The sequence below is a fragment of the Oncorhynchus tshawytscha genome, linkage group LG02, assembly GCF_018296145.1.
Source record: "Oncorhynchus tshawytscha isolate Ot180627B linkage group LG02, Otsh_v2.0, whole genome shotgun sequence".
NCBI classification, from domain to species: Eukaryota; Metazoa; Chordata; class Actinopteri; order Salmoniformes; family Salmonidae; genus Oncorhynchus; species Oncorhynchus tshawytscha.
The window spans coordinates 20,640,372-20,667,131 of NC_056430.1; the positions used below are offsets into that span (position 1 = coordinate 20,640,372).

Sequence of the window (26,760 nt, forward strand, 5' to 3'; positions counted from 1 at the left end):
CTTTTCCTTTCTTGAAACTTTATCTATAGAGGTGTCTTTCAATCGGACATTAGGTCTCACACGTATACAACTATAAGCTATATCCCAGGGTTTGTAAAGTCCTGGTTAACAGCCGATTTTTTGTTGTTGTTCCTTGTGATTTTTGACTCGTTAATATCTCGTATCTCACCCCACTATATTAGGTTTCCTTTCTTCAATGGATAATCAGACATAGATGTGCGCCTCCTAAAGATCTGACCATCCCCTCCGAAGCGTATTTATACAGGCGACCTATATTAATATAATTATGTCTCTGACCTCCTCTCTCCTAATTTTGTTATTATATTTCGCCTTCCAATTTACGTTTTTGTGCCAATGTCTTTCAACCAATTTTACATTTAAGGTCTCAACATTTAGCTAGTTTAAATTTGGTAGAGGCCACAAATACCTTGGAGTCATTCTGGACCCCCCTCCTCCTATTTGAACTTATACCCGATTCCTATCTTCCATTTGCACAGAATACTTGGTTCCCTTTAAAACATTTTCCCCCACACAAAATTCTAAAGACAGGTCACCAGATATAAACTCCTTTGATATTTTAGCATCTAACACCCAGAATACATCATCTCCGGTTAAATCCTGCTTTCCCTTAAAATCCTTTACCTCATTTAATGCAATCATACAGATATTTCTTTTAACCTTTATTTAACTAGGCAAGTCAGTTAAGAACAAATTCTTATTTTCAATGACAGCCTAGGAACAGTGGGTTAACTGCCTGTTCAGGGGCAGAATGACAGATTTGTAGCCTTGTCAGCTCAGGGGTTTGAACTTGCAACCTTCCGGTTACTAGTCCAACGCTCTAACCTGCCACCTATATATCTCTAAATAAAAAGCACCGACCTTATTTTTTACAGCTGAGGTTTCAATGTTGGTTGGATTTCGTCACTGTTTTCTGTCGCGTACCAGTTTGCCACCGGCCTGGAATGGAACCTCAATTTCCAGAGGTCAGGTCTTTAACATACGGATGTCTGATCCGTCCGTGCACGGTTTTCGGCGCTCCCATGGGACGAAAGAAAACAGGTATTGAAATCCGTCTCGAAGGACCAAGCTGTCACGAGAATTTTCAATCCCAATGATAATAACTAACAATCAATAGCTTTGACCAATCCCAGAGGTTTGTAAAACCATGGGTATAATAATAATTAGGCAAAGACTCAGCTTATGCAAAAGGTAAATACAGTTTATTCAGAGAACGTTCTAAAATCAAAAAGGCAAACACAGTCTTTATAACACACACAAACAAGTTCAAATCTTAAACTACGCCTTGCTCGGACAGTTTGCGTTTCCCACTACATAGATACATTGTTTCTTTAATCTGCAACATGTTTCACAATTTTCTGCAAGCCTAAACAGTTTCTCCCCTCCACGGGTGGAGACAGCATGTCCTGTAAGGAACACAGTAGTACAACTCATCTGTTGATAGCTCCTCTTATCATTTGTTTCCCACTTGCACCCTGCTTACATACTAAAAAGGATCGAAATGTCCTTGTTCTAATTCTGACTAAAACTACACACATCATCAGATTATAGTTTTATGATTCTAATACATTTGATACAATTATATGTTTTCAGAGTGGAATTATTTAATCATTATCTTTAAACATAGAAATTATTTTATCATGGAGGTCGGTAATCCAGAGGTGGAGCAAAGGTACAGGACGGCAGGCAGAATCAGAGTCAGGTCAGGCAGAGGTCGGTAATCCAGAGGTGGAGCAAAGGTACAGGACGGCAGGCAGGCTCAGAGTCAGGTCAGGCAGAGGTCGGTAATCCAGAGGTGGAGCAAAGGTACAGGACGGCAGGCAGGCTCAGAGTCAGGGACAGGCCGAGTGGTCAGGTGGGCAGGTACATGGTCAGGACAGGCAAGGGTCAAAAACCAGGAGGGTGAAAAAAAGAGACTGGGGAAAAACAGGAGCTGAGACAAAACGCTGGTAGGCTTGAACAAACAAGACCAGACAAACTACCTAGGGGATAAGTGGGGAAGATGGGCGACACCTGGAGGAGGTGGAGACGAGCACAAGCACAAGGACAGATGAAACAGATCAGGGCGTGACATAGATGAATGCACTTACTTTTTGTCGCTCTGAATAAGAATCTGAACAAGCTGATGACTATCCTCTGCTGCACTCACTTTGTCCTTAGCCTTATCCCCAACGAGACACAGACTCACAGACACAAGAAATAACACAAAAAACAGAACTTCAGCATGCATAATTATATATTCACCCCCTCAAGTCAATACTTTGTAGAGCCTCCTTTTGTAGCAATTACAGCTACAAGTCTCTTGGGGTATGTCTCTATAAGCTTGGCACATCTAGCCAATGGGACTTTTGCCCATTCTTCAAGGTAAAACTGCTTCAGCTCCTTGAAGTTGGATGGATTCCGCTGGTGTACAGCAATCTTTAAGTCATACCACAGATTCTCAATTGGATTGAGGTCTGGGCTTTGACTGGGCCATTCCAAGTCATTTAAATGTTTCCCTTTAAACCACTCAAGTGTTGCTTTAGCAGTATGCTTAGGGTCATTGTCCTGTTGGAAGGTGAACCTCCGTTCCGTCCCAGTCTCAAATCTCTTGAAGACTCAAACAGGTTTCCCTCAAGAATTGCCCTGTATTTAGCTCCATCCATCATTCCTTCAATTCTGACCAGTATCCCAGTCCCTGCTGATGAAAAACATCCCCACAGCATGATGCTGCCACCACCATGCTTCACTGTGGGGATGGTGTTCTCAGGGTGATGAGAGGTGTTGGGTTTGCGCCAGACATAGTGTTTTCCTTGATGGCCTAAAAGCTACATTTTAGTCTCATCTCACCAGAGTACCTTCTTCCATATGGTTGGGGAGTCTCCCACATGCCTTTTTGCGAACACCAAACGTGTTATTTTTTTCATTAAGGAATGGCTTTTTTCTGGACACTCTTCCATAAAGCACAGCTCTGTGGAGTGTACAGCTTAAAGTGGTCCTATGGACAGATACTCTAATCTCCGCTGTGGAGCTTTGCAGCTCCTTCAGGGTTATCTTTGGTATTTTTGTTTCCTCTCTGATTAATGCCCTCCTTGCCTGGTCCATGAGTTTTGGTGGCTGGCCCTCTCTTGGCATATTCTTTCCAGATTTTAATAATGGATTTAAGGGTGCTCCGTGGGATGTTCAAAGTGTCTGATATTTTTTTTAACCCAACCCTGATCTGTACTTCTCCACAACTTTGTCCCTGACCTGTTTAGAGAGGTCCTTGGTCTTCATGGTGCCACTTGTTTGGTGGTGCCCCTTGCCTAGTGGTGTTGCAGACTGGGAATCTTTCAGAACAGGTGTATATATACTGAGACCGTGACACTTAGATTGTACACAGGTGGACTTTATTTAACTAATTATATGACTTCTGATGGTAATTGATTGCACCAGATCTAATTTCGGGGCTTCATGGCAAAGGGGTGAATACATATGCACGCACCACTTTTCCATTATTTTCTTTTTGAAACAAGTAATTTTCTTCATTTCACTTCACCAATTTGGACTATTTTGTGTATGTCTATTACATGAAATCCAAATAAAAATAAAATAAAATTACAGGTTGTAAATGCAACAAAATAGAAAAAACCCAGGGGGATGAATACTCTTGCGAGGCACAGTATGTGATCTTCCTGACTGGGTCTGGATGGGGTTATCCTTCTCTAGGTGTTATTTAACACATTTAAGGCAGGTCTGCTGGGGCAGCTGGAGGAGATGAGGGATGAGCATCTGGCCAAGGTCCTCACGCTGCTCCAGACTGTCAGCGGAGGATAGAGCTCCAGAATGTGATGGCGAGAAGGTAACAGATCATGGCTTAATTTGCTCTAGTAAAGTACCTAAATGAAGTCCGTTGTCCTAGAGTATTGGGGAAGTACTGTATTATCTCTTTGGAGTGTTGTCACATCATAATGGAACAATTCCAGAACACTTCATAGGAATATAAAGACATCAGTGAAAACAAACCAACTTCTCCACCAGCTGCTTCCTCCAGCAGGTTCAATAGTAATGTGATCACGTGTACCTTTCAGTTTGTGATATATTATACCTTTGTGTACACTCTCATGGTCTTGTATGTGTGGTATGCAAGGGCAATGTTAGCAGTGTGTGTGAGGCATGTGCTTGTTCATGTATGGTTAATATTGTTAATATTGACCCCATTCCCCCTCGCTCACACAAATTCTTTCCCACCCCTCCCCCCTCTCTGCTCTTCCTAAATTAAACAATGCTGATGGTGTCCTTAGAGCCAGGTGGCGACATGTGTCAAGTAGCAGCTGCTCGGGCCCACACTAAAAGTACCCCCGCCTGCCCCGTGGCCTCTAGCCTCTTTTGTTCCAGGCGCCTGCAGTTCTAAGTGAGCACATAGATGGGATATGTGGTGGGTGACAGAGGATTATAGCCTGTCGTCTAACAGAGGGCTTTAGTTTCTAAATAAACACAGAGACACTCACGTTTGAGAGGCAATGAGCACAGAGTCACGTTTGAAATGCAATCATACTCATACCACAGCGACCACCCATTCACCCTGCTACCCCCGTCACCCTGCCCTGGCCATGGCCCTGCATTCACTCACGCACACATTCACAACTGACAGGAAGTGCCTGACCATGTTGCAAAAGGTCATTTTTGTCTGTCATGGACCTGCAGAATGACAAGCAGCAACTTCAATAGAAGCTGACCAAGTGAGAACAATCTACTTGATTGAAGACTGATCAGTTCTCTGGTCAATGATCAATTAAAAAATATTAATGTAATCTACTCTTCCTTCGATTCAGGAAAGACTTTGAAATTAACCAGATCACCACCAAGATTGAAGATGAACAAGCCTTGACCATTCAGCTCCAGAAAAAGATCAAGGAATAACAGGTATGAATGTACAACCGGGTCTAGAAATACTAACAGCAATTTCTCATGAATATAATATAATACTATTACATTTCTCAATAGATTACAAAGATCATAGATCACAAGCTGAAAATATCCATGGATCTCTTCATCTATGCCCATGTCTTCTCCCAGGTTCGTATCGAGGAGCTGTAGTCTGACCGGGCGTCCTTTGCCAAGGTGGAGAAGCAGCTGGGTGATGCCAAGATGGAGGCGAACGATCTGGCATCCAACGTGGAACAGCTCTCCAAGAGCAAGGTAGAGAGATGAGCATACACACACCTGTTCAGAAGTATGTCAAGTATATGTGGGCTGGTTCTGCAGCTGATCACACTTGTATTTCCAGGCTGATGCTGAGAAGATGTGTCGTCTGTATGAGAACCAGATAAGCGAGACCATGGACAAGGTGGATGAGCACCAGAAGTAGAATAATGACACCAACTCCCAGAGAGCCCGCACTCAGGCCGACTGTGGTGAGGCCCTGTCCTAGAGTATTATACAGACAGAATGTGTAAAACCAAAAGGTTCCATTTTAAAATCCCCCTTCTCTGACTGACTGGTCTCCCACCCTCTCCCTCATCCCTGTAGCCGAGTTTGGCAGAAAGCTGGAGGAACGGGAAGCCGTGGTCACTCAGCTGCAGCGCACCAAGCATTCCTTCAGTCCAACATTCCATGTCAGCAGCCCTATTCTGTAGTGGAGTGCTTATTCAGAATTGGGAATGACATGGAAATTAATGGGATTGGGAATAATAGTATTCCTGGTTCCAGCATCAGTCTGGTAGCAAAATGAATGTGTATAACCATCTCAATATACATACACCACCTAGTTGTTGTGCTTAAAAGTACGACTGACCTTACCTCCTTCCACCATCTTGGCGCTATCTCCACTATCATTGTCTTCAGACATAGAGCGCCCTGGGCCATGCTTTCCAGTCCTACTGCCATGACTGTGACCTGCTGAGGGAACAGTATGACGAGGAGCAGGAGGCCAAGGCTGACCTGCAGCGAACCCTGTCCAAGGCCAACGCTGAGGTGGCTCAGTGGCCGTTACAGTCAATACTACTCACCAATGTGCTATCATTGGACAATAAACTAGACGAGGTACGATCACGAATATCCTACCAACGGGACATCAAAAACTGAAATATCCTATGTTTCATGGAATCGTGGATGGATGACGACATGGATATTTAGCTAGTGGGATATATGCTGCACCAGCAAGATAGAACAGCACATTCCAATGTTTACTACATTGGTTGTAAATTATGAAACATGCCCTTCTTTTACCACTATATAAACCCGTTGAAGAAAATTCAACTTTCTGTTCCAAGGACATGAGGACTTGCGGTCCCCACGTTGAAAGGACAAAGATCACCTACAGAACTAAGCCAACTTCAGGGTGAGCTCTGGTTGAACGACAAGAACCTAACAAAATTAGCATCGAATTTCAACGTGAAGATGCCGATCAACACGTCGAAAGGATGAATTTCAACTATACCAGCCAGAACATAGCATGGGCTTGAAGTATGGCAACTTGGTATGAACTTTGAACTCTTATTCACTAAAGAAGTGATACTTCCTAGCCGTTGCATTAGGAACAGCAGCTGTAAACGTGGGCTAGGAGAGGACGGACAGAGTATCCATTCTACTACGTTCCAGTTCACAACTAGACATTCTTCAGAGGACAAGAGATCCATGCTGGACAACCCGGCCTTCTATCTACGACCAATCTACCGAAGCGCAGCTCAGAGTAAATATTTATTGCATTTTCCTTTTTCAAACGGGCGGTTATTTAGAATGCATAAGATACTGTATTTACGATAGCATAGCCTCCTACGGCCCGATAGAGATACAAAATAATTTTGTTCCTCAGTCTTCCCGCTCTTTCATTCAAAACCCAACCCCCTTTCTTTGTGTAACCAGCCGTCATATCTGTTCCGTCCGCTAGGGATGTTTTCCTTTATGACATATTTTGTGATCAATGTATGATCCATTCTGTGTAGATGTAATTCTGTGTGATTATTTAGGTATTAAGTACATAAATAATTCAACCAAATTTTGAATTGCTGATTCAACTTGTTAGCCAGGGTCCGTGAAGATAACCGAGAATTTACAACTTTCAGATGAAACTGAATAAGGTGAGGATTATATTTTGACTGTTAATAAGGTAAAAGATGACCAGGTCTTTAAGAGTTTATTCAGAAGATGACAGCTCCATAAACATTCTTGCGTGGTGCCCCGACTTTCTAGTTAATTACATTTACACGATTAGCTTAATCAGGTAATATTGATTACAGAGAAATTATTTTATAGAATAGCATGTCATATCTCTTAATCCGGCATAGCCAAAGACACGACAAGAGCACAGCTGTTCCGGATGACTGTGTGATCATTCTCTCCGTAGCCAACGTGAGTAAGACCTTTAAACAGGTCAACATACACAAGGCTGCGGAGCCAGACGGATTACCAAGACGTGTGCTCCGGGCATGTGCTGACCAACTGGCAGGCGTCTTCACTGACATTTTCAACATGTCCGTAGCCATGAAGTGCTTTGAAAGGTTGGTAATGGCTCACATCAACACCATTATCCCAGATAACCTAGACCCAGTCCAATTTGCATACCGCCTAAACAGATCCACAGATGATGCAATCTCTATTGCACTCCACACTGACCTTTCCCACCTGGACAAAAGGAACACTTATGTGAGAATGCTATTCATTGACTCCAGCTCAGTGTTCAACACCATAGTACACTCAAAGCTCATCACTAAGCTAAGGATCCTGGGACTAAACACCTCCCTCTGCAACTGGATCCTGGACTTCCTGACGGGCCACCCCCAGGTGGTGAGGGTAGGTAGCAACACATCTGCCACGCTGATCCTCAACACTGGAGCTCCCCAGGGGTGCGTGTTCAGTCCCTCCTGTACTCCCTGTTCACCCACAACTGCATGGCCAGGCACGACTCCAACACCATCATTATGTTTGCAGACGACAAAACAGTGGAAGGCCTGATCACCGACAACGACAAGACAGCCTATAGGGAGGAGGTCAGAGACCTGGCCGGGTGGTGCCAGAATAACAACCTATCCCTCAACGTAACCAAGACTAAGGAGTTGATTGTGGACTACAGGAAAAGGAGGACCGAGCACGCCCCCGTTCTCATCGACGGGGCTGTAGTGGAGCAGGTTGAGAGCTTCTAGTTCCTTGGTGTCCACATCAACAACAAACTAGAATGGTCCAAACACACCAAGACAGTTGTGAAGAGGGCACGACAAATTTGGCATGATTTGGCATGGGTCCCCAGATCCTCAAAAAGTTCTACAGCTGCACCATTGAGAGCATCCTGACCGATTGCATCACTGCCTGGTATTGCAACTACTCTGCATCTTAAACTAAGGCGCTACACAGTTGGTAGTGCGTACGGCCCAATACATCACTGGGGACAAGTTTCCTGCCATCCAGGACCTATATAATAGGCTGTGCCAGAGGAAAGCCTATAAAATTGTCAAAGAATCCAGTCACCCAAGTCATAGACTGTTTTCTCTGCTACCTGCACGGCAAGTGGTACTGGAGTGCCAAGTCTAGGAAAAAAAGGCTCCTTAACAGCTTCTACTCCAAAGCAGTAAGACTGCTGAACAATTAATCAAATGGCCACCGGACTATTACATTGACCCCCACCCCCTCCATTTGTTTTATACACTGCTGCTACTTGCTGTTTATTATCTATGCATAGTCACTTCACCCCTACCTACATGTACAAATGACCTCAACTAACCTGTACCCCCTGCACACTGACTCGGTACTGGTATCCCCTGTATATAGCCTCCTTATTGTGTTACTTTTTATAATTTTTTATTTATTTTAGACTTTCGTTTATTTGGTAAATATTTTCTTAACTCTTCTTGAATTGCACTGTTGGTTAAGGGCTTATAAGTTAGCATTTCATGGTAAGGTCTACATATTCGGCGCATGTGACAAATAGAGTTTGATTTGATTTTGATGGTTTTTGCTACTGTACTTGAAGAAAATGTCAAAGTTCTTGACATTTTCCATCTTGACTGACCTTCATGTGTTAAAGTAATGGTGGACTGTTGTTTCTCTTGCTTATTTGAGCTGCTCTTGCCATAATATGGACTTGATCTTTTACCAAATAGGGTCATCTTCCGTATTCCAAGTCTACCTTGTCACAACACAACTGATTGGCTCAAATTCATTAAGAAGGAAATAAATTCCACAAATTAGCTTTTAACAAGGCACACCTTGTTAAAATTGTAAAATTGATTGAAATGCATTCCAGGTGACAACCTCATGAAGTTGGTTGAGAGAATGTAAAGCGTGTGCAAAGCTGTCAAGGCAAAGGGTGGTTACTTTGAAGAATCTCACAATTTGTGTAACACTTTTTTGCTTACTACATGATTCCATATGTGTTATTTCATAGTTGTGATGTCTTCACTATTATTCTACAATGTAGGAAATAGTAACAATAAAGAAAAACCTTGAATGAATAGGTGTGTCCAAACTTTTGACTGGTACTGTAAGTATTCACACCCCTGAGTCAATCCTTGTTACAATCTCCTTTTGCAGCGATTACAGCTGTGAGTCTTTCTCAGTAAGCCTCTAAGAGCTTTGCACACTTGGAGTTGTACTCAGTGATGTGTTGTGTTGAATTTGCCCCAAATATAACGCTTTGTATTCAGGACAAAAAGTTAATTTGTTGGAAAATCTCCCAGGTCTTTGTGGTTGAATCTGTGTTTGAAATTCACTGTTCAACTGAGGAACCTTACAGATAATTGTATGTGTGGGGTACAGAGATGAGGTAGTCATTCACAATATTATTGCACACAGAGTGAGTCCATGCAACTTACTAAATGACTTGTTAAGCAAATTTTTACTCCTGAACTTACTTAGGCTTGCCATAACAAAGGGTTTGAATACTAATTGACTGAAGACAAATAGTCCAGGTAGCCATTTGATTACCTGTTCAGGAGGATTATGGCTTGGAGGTAAAAACTGTTGAGAAACCTTTTTGTCCAAAACTTGGCACTCCGGTACTGCTTACCATGCGGTAGTAGAGAGAACAGTCTATGACTGGGGTGACTGGGGTCTTTGACAATTTTTAGGGCCTTCCTCTGACACCGCCTGGTGTAGAGGTCCTGGATGGCAGGCAGCTTAACCCCAGTGATGTACTGGGCCTTACACACTACCCTTTGTAGTGCCTTGTGGTCATGGGCTGAGCAATTGCCACACCAGGCAGTGATGCAACCAGGCAGGATGCTCTCAATGTTGCAGTTGTAGAACCTTTTGATGATCTCAGGACCCATGACAAATCTTTTTAGTTCCTGAGAGGGAAAGGTTTTGTCGTGGCCTCTTCACAACTGTCTTGGTGTTTTTGGACCATGATAGTTCATTGGTGATGTGGACACCAAGGAACTTGAAACTCTCAACCCGCTCCACTACAGCCCCATTGATGTTAATGGGGACCTGTTCGGCCCGCCTTTTCATTTAGTCAACGATCAGCTCTTTTGTCTTGCTCACATTGACGGAGAGGTTGTTGTCCTGGCACCACACTGCCAGTTCTCTGACCTCCTCCCTATAGGCTGTCTCATCGTTGTCGGTGATCAGGCCTACCACTGTTGTCGTCAGCAAACTTAATGATAGTGTTGTAGTCATGTTTGGCCACACAGTCGTGGGTGAACAGGGAGTACAGGAGGGGACTAAGTACACACACCCCTGAGGGGCCCCAGTGTTGAGGATCAGTGTGGCAGACGTGTTGTTGCCTACCCTTACCACTTGGGGGCGGCCGGTCGAAGTCCAAGATCCAGTTGCAGAGGGAGGTGTTTAGTTGCAGGGTCCTTGGCTTAGTGATGCGCTTTGTGGGAGCTATAGTCAATGAACAGCATGCTCACATAGGTGTTCCTTTTGTCCAGGTGGGAAAGGGCAGTGTGGAATGCAATTGAGATTGCGTCATCTGTGGATGTGTTGGGGCAGTATGCGAATTGGAGTGGGTCCTAGGGTACCCGGGATGATGCTGTTGATGTGAGCCATGACCAGCCTTTCAAGGCACTTAATGGCTACCGACGTGAGTGCTACGGGGTGGTAATCATTTAGGCAGGTTACCTTCGCTTCCTTGGGCACAGACACTATGGTGGTCTGCTTGAAACATGTAGGTATTACAGACTCAGTCAGTGAGAGGTTGAAAATGTCAGTGAAGACATTTGCCAGTTGGTCCGAGCATGCTTTGAGTACACGTCACGGTAATCTATCTGGCCCCGCGGCTTAGTGAATGTTGACCTGTTTAAAGAGCGTTATCACCCAGTAATCCAGAACAGCTGGTACTCTCGTGCATGCTTCAGTGTTGCTTGCCTCAAAGCGAGCATAAAAGGCATTTAGCTCGTCTGGTAGGCTTGCGTCACTGGGTAGCTCACGTCTGGGTTTCCCTTTGTAGTTCTTAATAGATTTCAAGCCCTGCCACATCCGACAAGCATCAGAGCCAGTGGAGTAGGATTCAATCTTAATCCTGTATTGACACTTTACTTGTTTGATGGTTCGTCTGAGGGCATTATGGGATTTCTTATAAGCGTCCGGATTAGTGTCCCACTCCTTGAAAGCGGCCGTGCTTCACTGTGGGGATGGTGTTCTCGGGGTGATGGAGGTGTTGGGTTTGCACCAGACAGCATTTTCCTTGATGGCCAAAAAGCACATCTGACCAGAGTACCTTCTTCCATATGTTTGGGGAGTCTCCCACATGCCTTTTTGCGAACACCAAACATGTTTGCTTGTTTTTTTTCTGGCCACTCTTCCGTAAAGACCAGCTCTGTGGGGTGTAAGGCTTAAAGTGGTCCTATGGACAGATACTCCAATCTCCGCTATGGAGCTCTGCAGCTCCTTCAGGGTTATCTTTGGTCTCTTTGTTGCCGCTCTGATTAATGCCATCATTGCCTGGCCCGTGAGTTTTTGGTGGGCAGCCCTCTCTGTGGTGTCATATTCTTTCCATTTTTTAATAATGGATTTAATGGTGCTCTGTGGAATGTTCAAAGTTTCAGATATTTCTTTGGAACCCAACCCTGATCTGTACTTCTCCACAACTTTGTCCCTGACCTGTTTGGAGAGCTCCTTGGTCTTCATAGTGCCACTTGCTTGGTGGTGCCCCTTGCCTAGTGGTGTTGCAGACTCTGGGGCCTTTCAGAACAGGTGTATGTGTAAATATATACTGAGATCATGTGACATTTAGAATGCATCCAGGTGGAATTTATTTCACTAATTATGTGACTTCTGAAGGTAATTGGTTGCACAAGATCTTATTAAACAAGTACTTTTCTTCATTTCACTTCACCAATTTGGACTATTTGGTGTATGCCCATTACATGAAATCCCCCCCAAAATGTACACTGCTCAAAAAAATAAAGGGAACACTAAAATAACACATCCTAGATCTGAATGAAGGAAATATTCTTATTAAATACTTATTTCTTTACATAGTTGAATGGGCTGACAACAAAATCACACAAAAATTATCAATGGAAATGAAATTTATCAACCCATGGAGGTCTGGATTTGGAGTCACTCAAAATTAAAACCACACTACAGGCTGATCCAACTTTGATGTAATGTCCTTAAAACAAGTCACAATGAGGCTCAATAGTGTGTGTGACCTCCATGTGCCTGTATGACCTCCCTTCAACGCCTGGGCATGCTCCTGATGAGGTGGCGGATGGTCTCCTGAGGGATCTCCTCCCAGACCTGGCATCCGCCAACTCCTGGACAGTCTGTGGTGCAACGTGGCGTTGGTGGATGGAGCGAGACATGATGTCCCAGATGTGCTCAATTGGATTCAGGTCTGGGGAACGGGCGGGCCAGTCCATAGCATCAATGGGCCTTGTCAGCCTTGTCTCAGGATGGTAAGTTGGTGGTTGAAGATATCCCTCTAGTGGTGTGGGGGCTGTGCTTTGGCAAAGTGGGTGGGGTTATATCCTTCCTGTTTGGCCCTGTCCGGGGGTGTCCTCGGATGGGGCCACAGTGTCTCCTGACCCCTCCTGTCTCAGCCTCCAGTATTTATGCTGCAGTAGTTTATGTGTCGGGGGGCTAGGGTCAGTTTGTTATATCTGGAGTACTTCTCCTGTCCTATTCGTTGTCCTGTGTGAATCTAAGTGTGCATTCTCTAATTCTCTCCTTCTCTCTTTCTTTCTCTCTCTCGGAGGACCTGAGCCCTAGGACCATGCCCCAGGACTACCTGACATGATGACTCATTGCTGTCCCCAGTCCACCTGGCCGTGCTGCTGCTCCAGTTTCAACTGACCTGAGCCCTAGGACCATGCCCCAGGACTACCTGACATGATGACTCCTTGCGGTCCCCAGTCCATCTGACCGTGCTGCTGCTCCAGTTTCAACTGTTCTGCCTTATTATTATTGGACCATGCTGGTCATTTATGAACATTTGAACATCTTGGCCATGTTCTGTTATAATCTCCACCCGGCACAGCCAGAAGAGGACTGGCCACCCCACATAGCCTGATTCCTCTCTAGGTTTCTTCCTAGGTTTTGGCCTTTCTAGGGAGTTTTTCCTAGCCACCGTGCTTCTACACCTGCATTGCTTGCTGTTTGGGGTTTTAGGCTGGGTTTCTGTACAGCACTTTGAGATATCAGCTGATGTACGAAGGGCTATATAAATACATTTGATTCGATTTGATTTGATAACCTGGCTTCAGGGCCTGAGCAACAGGCAGTTTACTTTGGGCAAGTCAGTCAGGCGGAAATTGAGAAAAAAGGACCCAACACACCTCCAGGCTGTCTAAGGGCTATTTGACCAAGAGAGTGATGGAGTGCTGCATCAGATGACCTGGCCTTCACAATCACCCAACCTCAAAACACTTTTGATGGTTTGGGATGAGTTGGACTGTAGAGTGAAGGAAAAGCAGCCAACAAGTGCTCAGCATATGTGGGAACTCCTTCAATACTGTTGGAAAAACATTCCAGGTGAAGCTGGTTGAATACCAAGATTGTGCAAAGCTGTCAAGGCAAAGGGTGGCTACTTTGAAGAATCTAAAATATATTTGTATTTGTTTAATTAACACTTTTTTTGGTTACTACATGATTCCATATGTGTTATTTCATAGTTTTGATGTCTTCACTATTATTCTACAATGTAGAAAATAGTACAAGTAAAGAAAAACCCTTGAATGAGTAGGTGTGTCCAAACTTCTGACTGGTACTGTATATATCTATTTTGTTGCATCGTACAAATATATTTTTCCATATATAAAAAAGGCTTAATTTGATTTCACCTAAAGCAAACCACCAACAAAGGAGTATTTCAAGGTCCAATAAATGTATATTTCTTTACTGTGGGGTCTGGGACAGGTGCAGTCTTCTCTTCTTCTCCTACTAAGAGAACAGGAGCATAGAGTGAAGATGTCCAGCATTGTAGAATCATCCCTCTCATCTTCAGTAATGGCCCCCTGGCCAAGTTACAGACAGCATAGCAGCGAGTTGGTGTCCTGCCGCAGTCACATAGCACTTCCAGGTCGCTGGATGACCCTTGATCTGGCTATGCTCTTTGGTGGGGTCATCAACCATGATAGGTGTCCATACCCCAGCAACCCCCGACAAGCCCAGCCCAAACTCTCCTAGGGTTAACACTCTAGCAGGTCCATGAAGGGCTCATCTATGTAGCTGGCTATGGCACACACAGAAGTCCTGTCTGAGCGCAGCAGCACTGACACGGTCTCATTCCAGTAGCTGAAGGGGATGCAGGAGCTCTGAGGGAGAGAACAAAACCCAGGGTTAGACTGGTGAAAGACAATTTCCCCAAGGAGGAGAAGGGGATATACATTCATGGTAAAAAAAATAAAAAAAATCCTGACGTGAAACTTCTCTGCCCGCAAACATCTAGAACGCCTATTAAGAAGACCCCCAGTCTCCGGGCAAAGACAGATCAGATCAACTCACTTCCCCACATTTATCACCTTTCAATGCTGTTAGCTAGCTACATGCTCCTCTAACCCCTTACACTCGTGGAAATGGTCCTATATGGCTAGAGCCAAATGTAAATGTTTCTAACAAAATAACTATAAAAAGCATATGCATGACCATGGTAGCAACTGTTGGTTTTATGTGCATTTTACATTTACTGTACTTTTCTCAGCATTTGTCAATAACGAGATCTGAAAATACTATAGATACATTCAGTAACATGAGAATTCATTGACATTTTGGAGTAGGTGCAAGATAAGAAAAACCAATGACAAGGGTTTGATTGAGAGGTCTAACTGGTGTCTCCAAGTGGCCACACACCTCTCCAAACTGGGCATAGTTCCTAAGCAATTTCAATGCACTTTTATCAAGGAAAGAGCCTTCAATTTTTTGGTGTTTTTTTTTTGAGCTCTCCGAGCTTTGCAATTGAGGAACTGAAGCAAGCACACTTCAACATTTCTGTTTGGAACACAGCTCCTGTGTCCCCACCATCACACAATTATTGTTGTTTGTGCAATCTAAAAATGTCCATTCATTTGAAAGCTTTTTCTATTGCCAACATGGATAGTGAAGTTATAAAATACGATCTTACAGTGTTAGGCTTTCAAAAGACACTTCAGACAAACCGATTGTAATTTTGGTGCGCATAGAATGGAGTCATGAGTGTATTCAAGTGTGTGTTCGGTGGCTAATTTTCTTAACAATACAATGAAAATGTTCATTCTGTTCAGTACAACCCAGGGCATGAAGCCATGTCATCCTTATAACTGTGGATCAAATGTAGCGACCATAAACATTGATACTGTAAATGACATGTTTTGACATATGGCTGTGGTTTGCTTGTATGACTTTGACATCAAAGCGGTGTTTATTATAATCCTCAACATCTCATCTTTCAGAACACATCAACTCCATTCGATTTACAGCATTCCCCTCATTCAGACAACAACAAATGTACAAAAGTAGCCTAATTAGCGGAAGGAATAGGGGCATCTTGTCGTGCACGGTGCTCAAATGTATAATGTCTGTCAGTCAAAACCCATACAGCACTCAGAAGCGAAGAGCCTGAGCCCTGATGTCATGTATACTATGTTACTCTACAGCCACTGCATTCCAATTTTGGCACGGAGCAATGAAAGCATCTGCCATTTTCGGGATGACGGTGTGTGACAGGAAAGGGCTACTTCGGAGCATTAAAAGATGTCAAGTTGAACATTGTTTGCACAACACCAGAAATGGTTTCTCATTTGAAAACGTATTTGTTTTTAATAAACAAAAAAGGTGGTGGACTGCCTAATGAAAACATAGTATAAATGTATGGGGCTAGTTAATGACAGGCCGGCCAGTCTACAGGCTGCAAATAGATAGTATAGCAGAGAAAGCAGGCTTGATCAGGTGGGCTAATAACATTTGTAGGAAAGATATTCTGAATGTAAAATATACTATTGGTGAGTTTTACGGGTTTTCCCTGTTTGGGACGGATCAGGCCAAGAAGAGTACACTCACATTCTCCAGACAAGTGCTGTCCTTGTCCCTGTTGAGGTAGTGACGCTGCCAGAAGCGCAGCAGGTTGTGGAAGTTGTTGAGCAGGCAGCCGGGGTACTTCTCTGTATGCTCCTTCTCTCTCAGGGCAGCTTGCCCCTCCTCCCGGCCAGCATCAGGACCACTAGGCTGGTGTTCAGACAGCTCACATTCTCCTGGGCAGGGCAGAGGGGGACAGGTGAGCACCACATGTGGGAGAACAACAGCCTCAAACCCTCAGAAACTGGGGCTACATTCATCTTAAAAGAGCGGTACAAGGTGGTCTTGCTCTCGAAAACTCTAGGCGGCAGTCTGCCTTCTCCCTACAGTTTTCTGCTATTAGCTTTGCCCACGACTACCTCATGTGAACTACAACCCCGACACTGTGTTTTAACTTTTAAAAACGTCAATAATAATCATTGCTTACAATATGGCTTTTTGAAACATATGGTCCTTATCTTTCGTCAGAGAGAAAGAATACTTCAAATACAGATCCATACAGCTACGGAGCCATCCTACTAAACTACACTGTAGCAGTTACAGATCCATACAGCTACGGAGCCTCCATCCTACTAAACTACACTGTAGCAGTTACAGATCCATACAGCTACGGAGCCTCCATCCTACTAAACTACACTGTAGCAGTTACAGATCCATACAGCTACGGAGCCTCCATCCTACTAAACTACACTGTAGCAGTTACAGATCCATACAGCTACGGAGCCCCCATCCTACTAAACTACACTGTAGCAGTTACAGATCCATACAGCTACGGAGCCTCCATCCTACTAAACTACACTGTAGCAGTTACAGATCCATACAGCTACGGAGCCTCCATCCTACTAAACTACACTGTAGCAGTTACAGATCCATACAGCTACGGAGCCTCCATCCTACTAAACTACACTGTAGCAGTTACAGATCCATACAGCTACGGAGCCTCCATCCTACTAAACAACACTGTAGCAGTTACAGATCCATACAGCTACGGAGCCTCCATCCTACTAAACTACACTGTAGCAGTTACAGAACCATACAGCCACGAGTGCCTCCATCTGACCAAACTACACTTCCGCTACACTTCCTGAGTTGAGCCGAAACACCTGTGTGTAGGTGTATGCTAGATACAGTTGAAGTCGGAAGTTCACATACACCTTAGCCAAATACATTCAAACTGTTTTTCACAATTCCTGAAATTTAATACTAGTAAAAATTCCCTGTCTTAGGTCAGTTAGGATCACCACTTTATTTTAAGAATGTGAAATGTCAGAATAATAGTAGAGAGAACGATTTATTTCAGCTTTTATCTCTTTCATCACATTCCCAGTGGGTCAGAAGTTTACACTCAAATAGTATTTGGTAGCAGTGCTTTTAAAGCTTTAAGTTGGGTGAATTTTGGCCCATTCCTCTTGACAGAGCTGGTGTAACTGAGTCAAGTTTGTAGGTCTCCTTGCTCGCACACGCCTTTTCAGTTCTGTCCACAAATTTTCTATAGGATTGAGGTCAGGGCTTTGTGATGGCCACTCCAATACCTTGACTTTGTTCTCCTTAAGCCATTTTGCCACAACTTTGGAAGTATGCTTGGGGTCATTGTCCATTTGGAAGACCCATTTGCGACCAAGCTTTAACTTCCTGACTGATGTCTTGAGATGTTGCTTCAATATATCCACATAATTTTACCTCCTCATGATGCCATCTATTTTGTGAAGTGCACCAGTCCCTCCTGCAGCAAAGCACCCCCACAACATGCTGCCACCCCCCCTTGCTTCACGGTTGGTGTTCTTCGGCTTGCAAGCCTCCCCCTTTTTTCTCTGAACATAACAACGATTATTATGGCCAAACAATTCTATTTTTATTTCTTCAGACTAGAGGACATTTCTCCAAAAAGTACGATATTTGTCCCCATGTGCAGTTGCAAACCGTAGTCTGGCTTTTTTATGGCGGTTTTGGAGCAGTGACTTCTTCCTTGCTGAGCGGCCTAACAGGTTATGTCGATATAGGACTCGTTTTACTGTGGATATAGACACTTTAGTACCCGTTTTCTCCAGCATCTTCACAAGGTCCTTTGCTGTTGTTCTGGGATTGATTTGCACTTTTCGCACCAAAGTACGCTCATCTATAGGAGACAGAACGCGTTTCCTTCCTAAGCGGTATGATGGCTGCGTGGTCCCATGGTGTTTATACTTGTGTACTATCGTCTGTACAGATGGACGTGGTACCTTCAAGCATTTGGAAATTGCTCCCAAGGATGATCCAGACTTGTGGAGGTCTAAATTCTGAAGTCTTGGCCAATTTCTTTTGATTTTCCCATGTTGTCAAGCAAAGAGCCACAGAGTTTGAAGGTAGGCCTTGAAATACATCCACAGGTACAACTCCAATTGACTCAAATGATGTCAATTAGCTTATCAGAAGCTTCTAAAGCCATGACATAATTTTCTTGAATTTTCCAAGCTGTTTAAAGGCACACTCAACTTAGTGTATGTAAACTTCTGACCCACTGGAATTGTGATAGTGAATTATAAGTGAAATAATCTTGTTGGAAAACTTACTTGATGTCATGCACAAAGTAGATGTCCTTAACGACTTGCCAAAACTATAGTTTGTTAATTACAAGAAATGTGTGGAGTGGTTGAAAAACGAGTTTTAATGACTCCAACCTAAGTGTATGTAAACTTCGACTTCAACTGTAGCTAATGAGCATAGGTGGTCGCGTCTTGTCTGTTTTCCGTAAACAAGCGATATAACATGGAGATATGGCCGTGTGGGAACACTAACCCTAACAAGGTGTATCAATTTAACCTTTTGTTCAAAATAATAATAATCTCACTGATATGAAAGATAAGGTCTTTAAACTTCCAAAACTGTACCGTGACGTGTTAATATTCAGATTGAGCAACGGGGGTTTTAACAAAACTCCCCCGTACAGAAGACGCCTTCGTCCTAATGTGTAATGTAACAGAGTCATGATCAAGGGCTCAAGGTTGTCCAATCCTAGCAAACATACTGGGAAACGTTATTCTTCTTTCTCGTGGGCTGATGTGTGTCTGTGTGTTTTTTGGTGTTAGAGAGAAAGAGGGAGGAAAGAACTGTGTGAGAGTCTGCACGTTGATGATGTTGACCCGCCTGAAGAGGAAAGACAGTCTGTTCTCCACCTTGGCCAAGTAGGACAGCAGACAGCATTCAGACAGCACCTCCACCACTGCAGGACCACAGTCAGCAACAATTACATCATAAACAACACCTTTATAATGCAGTCAAGGCTTGAATCTATTCAAACATTGGCAGCTTGAGATCATATATCTGACCCACTCTCATTGGTCTATTCACTTGTTATGGGAATGAGTGGGTGTTTACCTTTTCTGTCAAATCAAATCAAAATCAAATCAAAGGGTGTTTACCTTTTCTGTCCTCTGTCTGGGTCTCGAAGCGGTCCAGGGAGAGAATGATGCAGCGCACCAGCATGTTGGAGTCCATCAGGGAACTGTTGATCTGGCTCATGAAGGTCTGGAACTGCAGCTGAGCCAAACAGAGGGAAGGGACACCCAGCATTATAGAACACACACAACTCTGGGGACAATGAGGACTGACAGGGTCCTCTCACATTGTGGGGGGGTTGCTATTTACTAAGTGTTTTACCTTCACCTTGTTATCTGTGCTGACATATATGTTGAACCTCTTGAAGGCGTCGATGTTGAACTTCATGAGTTCCCCCAGGAGGTCGAAGTAGCTCTGCAGGACATCTTTGGACTTACAGCCACTGTATATGATGCAGAACAGCATGTTTTCTAGAAGCCCCCTCTTCAGCAGAAACATCTGGTCTGCATAGGAGGTGGCTCCACGGAGGAAACTCTCCACTGCCCTGGCCTGCCAGAACCTGAAGGACGAGTCTAGAGGCTCCTTCTTCATGACAGTGAGGAGACGAGTGAGGAGACCTTTCTCCCCATCACACACTAGACTCCTGCAGGAGCACAAGGAGACAGGGAGAGGGCATTTGTGTGACACACAATATAGTATTTCATTTGAGTTCAGAGAACATAATGCCTCTTTTGCACTGTAGTGTGAAGTATTGAAGGTGGAGTTAATGATGGGAATAGATGATGGAACCAGATGATGCATACCTGTCTGTATTGACTAATGCCTCCACCTCTGGAATGTTGGCCTTCAGAGAGATGGCACTCAGCTCGTTCAGCTCCTGACTGTTTAGAAGCAGGTACTTGTTCCTGAAATAAATGAAATGTTGTGTGTTAAATTCAAGTGAAGCTAGCAGGGAACTTTCAGTCAGACTGTTTGAAAGTTACTCACTCATGGTGGTCGCTGAAGCTCTGGAGAAGCCTCAGAAACTGGATCTTGAAGGATATTTCCTAAGGGAAGGACAGAATCAGAGTGATTAACATTACAATGTTTATAACACTGCAATGGTAATATGAACCCAGAGCAAGGATCCCCCAAAAATGTACAGTGATAGCGGAGTTTGAGAGGAGTGCACTGCTTACAGGACTGCAATCACAGTTCTCATTCTGGCCATGCACCACATGATTGGATAAGGTGTACTTCCTCCAGATTAGCTTGTCAAACAAGTTGTTGAGACCTGGGATCAGACGGAACTCTGCTAGCATCTTGTGTACCTGAAGAAGAAACATAATGGTCAAATAAATGCAAACAGACAGAGTGGCTACTCCTACGAGAGCCCTGCATTGGGTGAGTTATCTGTTTTGGCCCCTAGCCCCTCACCTGGTTCCTATGACTACCCATAAGCAGCACACAGAGCACATACAGCACCTCCACCTTGTACATGATCTCATGGACTGGGGCAAGCGGTGACAGAGTACTGGTGGCCAACAAACTCTTGTCTGACGACTCTGTGGAGGAGGCATAATGGGATGAAAAAGATGTAATGAGATGTTCATAGATCGACAGAGGTACAAGGGTAGGTGGCAGATAGGTCTTCACGAAATGGATCCGGGGATTTCCCACTGAGACCCGATTATGCATAAATATATTGTTTTAATATAGAGACCCATTCCAAACAGACCAGAGGACAACTAGACCTGTTCCATATAGACCTCGTCGGATCCAGACCCGTTCCGAACAGAGTGGGGGGCGTACCATGGGGAGCACGGGGAGCAGGGAGGGAGAGACAGCAACCAGCAACCAAGCTGATTCGCGCTATAGTAGATAGTTGCCATAGCTAGGTTATTTATCATCCAATATGATTATGTAGTACCGGTCTTGACTGCATCAAACTGGGAGAAGCTAGTTAAGCTAGCTAAAGGCTAATTGAGGATGCAGTGCATGCGCTTTCTGATCTGACAGTTACAAATCACAACAACTCCATTTAGAATATTAAGTAGCAGCCTACCTGTTGGCTCTTGGTCGATGTAGCCTATCTTGACTAGATATCTCCTAACTTTTGCCACACACGGCACCTCTATGCCAACAACAAGCTACACGCGCCACACTCCACTCTCTGTATAGTACTATAAATAAGCATTTCATAAAGAGAATGGTTAGACCTTTTCAATGATAACTGACATTTAAGGCAGTGGTACAGAGCAGGGGAGAGGCTGCTGACCTGTGCTGGTGTGCTCAGCCTCCTCCGTGGCCATCTGCATGACGGCGTCCAGCACCAAGGCTTTGTCAAGCCACATATACCAGTCCTCCACCTCCTGCGGGAAGTTAGACGCCCCCGTGGCCCCAGACACCTTTCTGGTGGCCAGCTTACACAGGCGCTCGATGAAGCCCGGGATGTTTAGGAGGGTCACTGGGAACAAGGAGGCAGCAGAGTGGGCTCATTCAAAGATCATGTACTCTACTACAGTTTTAGGTTAAGGGCTGAGAAAACTTTTGGACAGATTAAGGGCATCAAATCAAATAAGTACTACAAATCAACAGATTAATTAAACAAAAGACCCAATGATAGGGTAATTGATCTAAAGAAAAAGGTAATTTCTCCACTGTGTTTCTGTATCCCTGTCCTACCTTGGTTGACCTCTGCACATGAGAGGCTAGAGTCTTGTTTCTGCTGGGCATTCTTGGCCAGCAGGGTGTGTTTGTCATCATTCCCCAAGTCGGGTTCTGAGACTGTGACAGAGAGGATGCGGCAGAAGTTAGCCAGCTGCTGCTGGTTAAAGCTCTGGACCAGACCGGTTAGCAATCCCTTCCAACTGGATCATCGCCTGTGGCAGAAAGAGGACCAACATATGGGTCACCATTGGCATAAGATGACCATGGATATAAAATCTCCACCCAGCGCAAACCCACAAACTCTCTCGAGGTGAGCAATATTGTAAAAGATTTTGATGTGAAGTTCCTCTGACCTTCTTGACTCCGAGAATATCCTCGATTAAAGCGGCAGTCTGTAGAAAAGTCTTCTTTATTCATCATCAAGGTAAAGAGAAACAGGACAAAGTAGTCTCTGGCTGCAAGGCTCTTTGTTACCCCTTCCGTCTGAGAAAATTAGGGGAGAGATTTAATGATTAATGAATGTTTATATTAAAAAGGCAGACATTATTCCTTTTTTTAACGAAGTGATGTTCTGCGGCAAGTGTACTTACACATATGCAGCAGTTGTAAAGAACACTAAGGCAGTCCTTGACCAAGGCATCATTCACTGCAGGGACAAAACATAATGAATGTACTTTATTCTCCCGGATAGTCACCAGTTGAAGTATCCTGGGGTAAGGAATGTTTTGGGGATTTTCAAGTCCCTCAGGTGAGACCTGATCCCCCATTTAAGCTGGGCTGAAGTGCATTTGGGTATACCTTTTTTTATACACTCATGAATATCAATGTTCCCCTATGTGAAAAGTGCAGCCTTTGAAGTTATAACATATCACACCTGACTTTTTCTACTTACTTTTAGGTTTCTTCTTTTGCATCGTGAGTGTAGGCCTCATCAAGATCTCTACAATCAGCTTTTATTGGAGGAAAAAGAAGCAGCAATGAACAAACTTCATATCCCACCTGATAATATCTCAGAAGGCACTGATACACAAAGACACTGCAAGATGAGGTAACATGGTTGATTCAAGACATACAAACAGGTAACTGATATGTTTCCACCACAACACAGAACATAGGAGTAACAAGCGCATAATAAACCGTATGTTAACTTACATCGACTCCACCAAAGAGGTCAAAGGTGTATGTGATGGGAAAGGTTGATTCCTGAGCACTCTTCCTGTCTTCTGTGACAAAAGACATCGCCTCCATGGAAAGTAGGGATGATAGTTCCTGTTATGAAGAACTGATAATTAGGCCTAGTCTTAATCTTAGAGTAAATGGCCCAAAATCAGCAAGGTTAAAGCCTAGGAGCTTTACTGATGTAGTGGTGTGTATACTATGTGGGTACCTTTAGTACACCGTGTGTGTGGGAGAGGTTACTGTTGGGATGGCTGCTTTCATGGAGCTCCTGCAGCAGCTCGGGGATACTGTGCCATTTGGCCTGCCTATCCCTCTCCCGGAGAAGAGCCTCTGGGAGCTGGAACAATGAATTAATGGTCAATACAGGAAATATACATGGACAGCTTAGAAAATGTATCCAGTATGTTACGGTGTCAAAAGAACACTGACAGTTGATCATTTTACCCTACCCTCTGCACACCCACACAACCTCAAATCAGATTAAATAAGTCTTGGTGCCAAATAAACACATCCTCTCCTAATTCCAGTTGCAGATGCTGTCTCTTGGCACCGGTTAAGTCTGAAGTTATTTCAAATCATGCCCAACTGAAATCCATCACAAATGGAACACAATACATAACTTTCGGTTTTCATAGCTCAATTAATACGAATGAGGCTCAAACTTCCATTTCAGACTTTTGATTGGAATCAGTGGAGCAACACATAGGCCTTTGGGGCAAGTTGGCAGTGAGTTGAATAGGTCACTTTTCACCACAATGGAATTCGATGGGCTGGGTGTCTGAAAGGAGAATTCTAGAGCTAAGTGCTTTTCATGTCAAATATACAATTCAAGGAGATTTAAAAATCACCACCACAGAATTCAGCAAATCAGATCATGACTCTGTACTCCTGCTTCCTGTATACAAGCTGAAGGTCAAACAGGACGTAACCATGAGAAATGGTCATCAGAATCAGAAATTATGCTTCAGGACTGCTTTGCTAGCGCTGATTGGAATGTGCAGAGACTCCGTCAATCAAGTCAACGAGCTAACCACCTCCGTCACTGGCTTCATTAGGCAATGCATCAGAGCGACGTTGCCCCCAAAGTAAAGGTTTGCTGCTTCCCCAATCAAAAACCCTGGATTAACACAGAGGTTGGCACTAAGAGAAAGGACAGGGCTACCGCACAGTTCTATCACAGACAACCCAGATGCTAGGGCTGAGGACAGGAACAAGATGTCATGCTACGACATCAGCAGATTCATCAAACGAGCAAAAGGACAATATAGGAATAAGGTGGAATCATATTACACACGCTCCAATGCCCACAGCATGTGGCAGGGATTACAAATGAAGACCCAGCTGTGATCTGCCCAAAAATGCCTCTACCAGATTAACTCAATGCATTTCATGTACGTGTCGACAATAACACCGTGCGTGAGGGCCCCCACTGAGGACTGGGTGATCTCGCTCTCCGAGGCCGACCTGAGTCATCACTCAAGTCAACACTCGCAAGGCAGTAGGGCCGGACGGTATTCTAGGGTGTGTTCTCAGAGCATGCGCAGAACAGCTGGCCGGCATTTTCAACCTCTCCCTGTCCAATCTGTAATCTTAAACTGACCCAAGAACTCTAAGGCTTCATGCAACAATGACTACCATCCTGTAGCACTCACATCTGCAATCATCATGCTTTGAAAGGCTGGTTACGGCAGATATCAAGTCCATCACACCCTATACCTACTAAAATTTGCATACTGACCCAACAGATCCATAGACGACACAATCTCAATTGCACTCACCCACCTAGATAAGAAGAATATGTACACTATATATATACACAAACGTATGTGGACACCCCTTCAAATGTTTGCTATTTTGGCAATTTCAGCCACACCAGTTACTAAAATCGGGCACACAGCCATGCAATCTCCATAAACTTTGGCAGTAGAATGGCCTTACTGAAGAACTCAGTGACTTTCAACGTGACACCATCATAGGATGCCACCTTTCCAACAAGTCAATTCGTCAAATTTCTGCTCTGTTAGAGCTGTCCCAGTCAACTGTAAGTGCTGACGTGCCCAGTCACAGTCCACAAATGGGCGTGGCTGGTATCGTCACGTAATCACCCGTGCTGTTCATCCAGTATAAACCCACATTATTATTAGCCCTAGTTAGATAGATGGAAGAAACAGCCTGTCTGAATACAATGTAATGGTTTACTCACAATCTGCTGATGAAACCCATAACCAAACTTGCTAACTAACCGTTTCGTTAACCAAACTAAGGGCATTAGCTAGTAGTGCACAATTTCAGTTGAGGAAACCCATGTTGACGTTAGCCAGCTAATATAATATTGAGTAATATAGCTAGCTAGAGATGCCAATTGCATGTATAAATGTGAACAAACAAACCAAAGACGTTAAGCTAGCTAATAGTTAGCTAAAACGGGCATCCTGGATCAACAAAATAGTTAGCTAGCTAGTGCAGGCTACATGGAGGTTCTCAGCTGGCACTGTGTAACTAGTTCACGGTGTATATTCCAACTTTGTCATGTAAATTAACACATTATTTTGGAACACAGCCAGCTAATGTTAGCCACCTAACCAGCAAGACAGGCAAACAGCTACTTCATCCCGGCATCCTGTGTGTGCCTGTACTGTAGCTAGCTAGTTACTGTACTACTAGCTCTCTGCAGGGTTGCAAATGCAGGTCCCAGGCTTTATTGAGTCTTGCTCCCCCTTTTCAGATCGTTTCATTGTCAAGACAGAGTTGTGTCTTACCTGTGTCCCTCGGCTGAAACCCCGGCCAACGATCTGACTATGTCTGATCTTTGCAATAATATTTCCATTACGAACACTTCGTTTTCCTCCAGTCCAAGGGGACTCCAACCCCAGAAGCGTCGCCATTATTTGTTATCCCTGAACTGTTCCAAGCAGGAAGATTTAGCTAGCTAGATCTCATCAGATTCCACAGTCACAAGGTCAAAATTGGCTACAATTTGTTTGTGTTAATTCAAGGTTAGGGCTAGGCATAAACTAGCGGTTAGATTTTAAGAAGATCAATTGTAGAAATGGGCGGTGTTTATGACTTTGTGGCTATATAAGCTTGTGACGACCGCTAGGTCTTGATACACATATTCAAAAGTAGCGGCATCTAGTGGTAGGATTTGAAAATAGTTTTGACATGGGATGCTTTCTCCGTGTGGGCCAGATAACTACAGCATCTGTT

At 44.0% G+C, this 26,760-nt stretch overlaps 1 long non-coding RNA gene and 1 pseudogene across 1 annotated transcript; one reads left to right on the forward strand and one right to left on the reverse strand.

Annotated features, from left to right (window-relative positions):
* Positions 1 to 3,554: 3,554 nt before the first annotated feature.
* LOC112219779 lies at positions 3,555 to 6,856 on the forward strand. Its single transcript, XR_002948786.2, has 4 exons — positions 3,555 to 4,902; positions 5,056 to 5,178; positions 5,267 to 5,393; positions 5,509 to 6,856. It is a non-coding gene; the product is annotated as an uncharacterized LOC112219779 (long non-coding RNA).
* Positions 6,857 to 14,121: 7,265 nt separating this feature from the next.
* LOC112219768 lies at positions 14,122 to 26,645 on the reverse strand (annotated as a pseudogene).
* Positions 26,646 to 26,760: the final 115 nt, after the last annotated feature.